The 5,173-nt window shown below is 49.8% G+C and overlaps 1 pseudogene; it reads right to left on the bottom strand.

Annotated features, from left to right (window-relative positions):
* The window catches only part of LOC105552008, a 14,762-nt pseudogene extending 13,306 nt beyond the window's left edge, over positions 1 to 1,456 (bottom strand).
* Positions 1,457 to 5,173: the final 3,717 nt, after the last annotated feature.

Here is a 5,173-nt window from a genome sequence, read left to right as displayed (position 1 = left end):
AAAAATAGGCCAGGCGCGGTGGCTCACGCCTGTAATCCCAGCACTTTGGGAGGCTGAGGCGGGCAGATCACCTGAGCTTAGGAGTTTGAGACCAGCCTGGCCAACATGGTAAAACCCCGTCTCTACTAAAAATACAAAAAATTGCCAGGCGTAGTGGCTCACGCCTATAATCCCAGCACTTTGGGAGGCCGAGGCGGGAGGATCACAAGGTCAGGAGATCAAGACCATCCTGGCTAACACGGTGAAACCCCATCTCTATTAAAAGTACAAAAAATGTGCTGGGCGAGGTGGCGGGCCCCTGTAGTCCCAGCTACTCGGGAGGCTGAGGCAGGAGAATGGCGTGAACCCGGGAGGCGGAGCTTACAGTGAGCCGAGATTGAGCCACTGCGCTCCAGCCTGGGTGACAGAGCGAGACTCCATCTTAAAAAAAATAAATAAATAAAAATAAAAAATAAAAATAAATAGATAGATAGAGATATAGATATATCTAGGAAGTCTGAAGCCATCAGCATTTCCAGTGCAATGAGGAATTTAGGAATCTCAGTGGAGCTGTTAAAGTAGTGAACCTTGTAGGTAAAATACATGCATGCCTTTCTATTGTTCTATTGTGTTTTTTTAGAGACAGGGTCTTGCTCTGTTGCCCAGGCTGGGGTGCAGTGGTGCAATCATAGCTCACTTGCGCTTCCAACTCCTGGGCTCAAGCAGTCTTCGTGCCTCAGCCTCCCGAGTAGCTGGGACTACAGGTGTGCACCACCATGCCTGGCAAATTTTTTATTTATTTATTTATTTTTGGTAGAGACGGGGGTCTCAATGTGTTGCCCAGGCTGGTCTCAAACTCCTGGCCTCAAACGCTCCTCCTGCCTTGGCTTCCCAAAGTGGTAGGATGACAGGCGTGAGTCACCCCCACTGCTCACGGCCTGACACTTGCTTTGGATAGCGTACGTGGAGAGATCTCTCTAAAACTGACCTGATCGGTTTCATTCTCAGCACACTGACCTGGGCCACTCAGCATGGCTGTCCTTGTTCCTGATGTTCATGTATGTTCTGCTGGTTTTTTTTTTCTTGAGACAGAGTCTCGCTTTGCCACCCAGGCTGGAGTGCAGGGGCCGGATCTCAGCTCACTGCAAGCTCCGCCTCCCGGGTTTACACCATTCTCCTGCCTCAGCCTCCCAAGTAGCTGGGACTACAGGCGCCCGCCATGTCGCCCGGCTAGTTTTTTGTATTTTTTTAGTAGAGACGGGGTTTCACGTGTTAGCCAGGATGGTCTCGATCTCCTGACCTCGTGATCCGCCCGCCTCGGCCTCCCAAAGTGCTGGGATTACAGGCTTGAGCCACCGCGCCCGGCCCATGTATGTTCTGTTTTTACAAGAAAGTCATCATCATCAGAAGATACCAGTTTACCATCCATGGCTTCAGGGCCTCCACAGCCACTGCGGCTTTTCTCCTCTCCATTCATTGTGCTTTTGTTTTGTTTTGTTTGAGACTGAATCTTGCTCTGTCGTCCAGGCTGGAGGGCAGTGGCGCAGTCGTAGCTCACTGCAGCCTCCGCCTTCCAGGTTCAAGCGATTCTCCCACCTCAGCCTCCCAAGTAACTGAGACTACAGGCGCGCTCCACCATGCCCGGCTGATGTTTGTATTTTTAGTAGAGACGGGGTCTCACCGTGTTGGCCAGGCTGGTCTGGAACTCCCAACCTCAGGTGATCCACCTGCCTTGGCCTCCCAAAGTGCATTCATTATGTTCTTTTGAAATTCTGCGTCGCTTCCCTCAAGACCTTTCATAATTTCTCATCAGCCCCGCAGTCACTGTCCCCACCTAACACCGCAGCTCCCCACTCCAGGGCCAATTTCCTGCCTCCAGCTTCCTGCCCCATCAGAACTGTACACTTTGAGCATGCTCAGTGTATTATATGTTGATGACATTTCTATATTATGAAGCTATTCTATATTCTATACCATATTTATTTTATTATAGGCCAGGAGCCATGGTTCACGCTTGCAGCCCCAGTGATTTGGGAGGCTGAGACAGGAGGATCACTTGTGGCCAGGAGTTTGAGGCCAACCTGGGCAACATAGTTGTAGATACTTCATCTCTACAAAAAAATAAAAAACTAGCCAGGCCTAGTGGCATGCACCTGTAGTCCCAGCTACTTGGGAGGCCCAGGCAGGAGGATCACTTGAGCCCGGGGAGTTGGAGGCTACAGTGAGCTATGATTGCACCACTGCACTCCAGCCTGGGCAACAGAGTGAAAACCTGTCTCTAAAAATGTGTATGTATATATCTTTTATTATCTGTATAATAAAATATGCACATACACAAATGGAATCTGACCAGGAAGCACAGACTGCACCCCAAGGCCAAGAGAACCCCTCCTGAGAATCCAGGGTAGCTCAGCCTCCACACAGAACCCCTAGGGTGTCGTGGAGCACAGGGGAAACCGCTCTCTAGTTCTGAATTTTACAGCCGAGAAAGCTGAGGCTCAGGGAAGTCCAGGGGACGTGCTCAGAACCAGGTCTCCAGCCCGAGAAAGCCCTCCCTGTCAGGACCTTGCCGCAGGCCTCCTGTGTTCTGTCACACGCACGACCCACACATGCTTCAGGGCTGCGGTGCTCTTGTCAGCAAGCCAGAAACACAGATCTTACATCTCTTGCTCCAAGACAAACAAAACATCGATTGTTTTCATCTTTCACTTTAGTTCTGATTAGGAAAAAAACACGTGGCTTCGGTTTCAAAAACAGCAAGCTGAGGCTCTTTTTTTCTCTTTCTTTTTTCTTTGAGACGGAGTTTCTCTCCTGTTGCCCAGGCTGGAGTGCAATGGCGTGATCTCGGCTCACTGCAACCGCTGCCTCCTGGGTTCAAGCCATTCTCCTGTCTCAGCCTCCTGAGTAGCTGGGATTACAGGCACCCACCACCACGCCCGGCTAATTTTTGTATTTTTAGTAGAGACGGGATTTCACCGTGTTGGCCAGGCTGGTCTCAAACTCTTGAACTCGTGATCCGCCCACCTCGGCCTCCCAAAGTGCTGGGATTAAACGCGTGAGCCACCGTGCCCGGCCTTCTTTTCTTTTTGAGATATGTCTCACTCTGTTGCCCAGGCTGAAGTGTAGTGGTGTGGTCATAACTCACCGCAGCCTCCAACTCCTGGGCTGAAGCGATCCTCCTGCCTCAGCCACCCAAGTAGCTGAGACTATAGGCACACACCACTACACCCGGCTAATTTTCTTATTTTTGTACAGGCGGGGTTTCACTCTGTTGCTCAGGCTGGTCTCAAACTCCTGGGCTCAAGTGATCCTCCCACCTTGGCCTCGCAAAGCACTGGAATTCCAGGCATGGGCCACCACACCTGACCCAGGATTTCCACATGTGAACTCGGTGAGGTCAGAGGAGGACACAAATATTTAGTCTGCAACAAACAGTCCAGGTGACTTTCCAAGCGTACCGTGTTCCAGGAATTCTGAGTCAAGGTCACCTGGCGCTAGAAGCCATTAAAAAGTCTTCCAAAAAGAAGTAACATTTGAAGCTCACATCATAAAGAAGGAGCATGTGTTGGCCGGGCGCGGTGGCTCAAGCCTGTAATCCCAGCACTTTGGGAGGCCGAGACGGGCGGATCAAGAGGTCAGGAGATCGAGACCATCCTGGCTGACACGGTGAAACCCCGTCTCTACTAAAAAAAAATACAAAAAAAAACTAGCCGGGCGAGATGGCAGGCGTCTATAGTCCCAGCTACTCGGGAGGCTGAGGCAGGAGAATGGCGTAAATCCAGGAGGCGGAGCTTGCAGTAAGCTGAGATCCGGTCACGGCACTCCAGCCTGGGCCACAGAGTGAGACTCCATCTCAAAAAAAAAAAAAAAAAAAAAAAAGGAGCATGTCACAGGGTAAAGCGATCTTCCAGGGTTAAGGTGGACATCTGCAAAGACAGGCATAGCCCCCACTTCAGGCCCCAAGCAAATGTCTCTTGAGCATTTATATATACCAGGTTCTGGGGAGAACAACTCAGACCTTCTCTTCTTTTTTCTTTTTTTCTTTTTTCTTTTTTTGAGACAGGGTCTTACTCTGTTGCCCAGACTGGAGTGCAGTGGCATGATCTCGGCTCACTGCAACCTTCACTTCCTGGGCTCAAGCGATTCTCCCATCTCAGCCTTAATGAGTAGCTGGGACTACAGGTGTGCACCACCACACCCAACTAGTTTTGTTTTGTTTGTGTTTTTGTTTGTTTTTGTTTTTGTAGAATCAAGGTTTTGCCATGTTGCCCAGGCTGGTCTCGAACTCTTGGGCTCAAGCGATCCCCCTGCCTCAGCCTCCCGAAGTACTGGGACTACCATCATGAGCCACTGCACCCAGCCCCCAGATCTTTGGCCTCCTGAGGCTTACAGTCCAGTAGGGGACAACTGAAATATCACATTATAAGTACTAGAAGAAAAGAAACCGAGCGCCGTGAGAGAATGATGTGGTGGGCTGAATGGTTGACTCCAAGGTTGTTGTAATTGTTAATTTTATGTGTTAACTTGACTGGTCCACGGGGTGCACAGATATCTGTTGAAATGTTATTCTGGGTATGTCTGTGAGAATGTTTCTGGATGAAATGAACCATTGGCTGTGTAAAGCCTATTGCTCCCCCTCCCCAATGTAGGGGCTTCATCTAATCAGTTAAAGCCCTCAATAGAACAAAAATGCTGAGGAGGAGAAAATTCCTCCCGCCTGGCAGCCTTCAAGCTGGCACATAGGTTTTTCCAGCCTTTGGACTCCAATTGAAACATCTGCTCTTGGGCCTCAAGCCTGCTGGCTTTCAGACAGAAACTGTCAGTTCTCGTGTCTCTCTAACTTGCCAATTGTACATCTTATGACTTCTCAGCCTCCATCATTATGTGAGCCAATTTCTTATAATAAGTACCTTCTGGGCGAGCCATCTACCTTCTCTGGGTCTTAGTTTCAGGGACAGCCTCTCCCTCATGGCCCCCTACAGGGTTTCTGAATCTGGAAAATGCTGAGCTCATGAGGCCACAGGGTGAAAAAGGAGATGATCCTGGAGCCATGCATCAGAGAAGGCAGTTCTTTGACAGGATTGGAGCTGGGGGAAGAATTCTTGGGGGTGGGAATTGAACAATAAGCCTTGATTTTTGCACTTGATTTTGTAAGGAGTTAGAAGCTCCTGGTGGTTTCTGAGTAGGGGAGAAA

The sequence above is a fragment of the Mandrillus leucophaeus genome, unplaced genomic scaffold (assembly GCF_000951045.1).
Source record: "Mandrillus leucophaeus isolate KB7577 unplaced genomic scaffold, Mleu.le_1.0 Scaffold54, whole genome shotgun sequence".
Classification (NCBI taxonomy): domain Eukaryota; kingdom Metazoa; phylum Chordata; class Mammalia; order Primates; family Cercopithecidae; genus Mandrillus; species Mandrillus leucophaeus.
The sequence above is the reverse complement of the archived record's forward strand: the minus strand, read 5'-3'. Positions and strand labels throughout refer to the sequence as shown.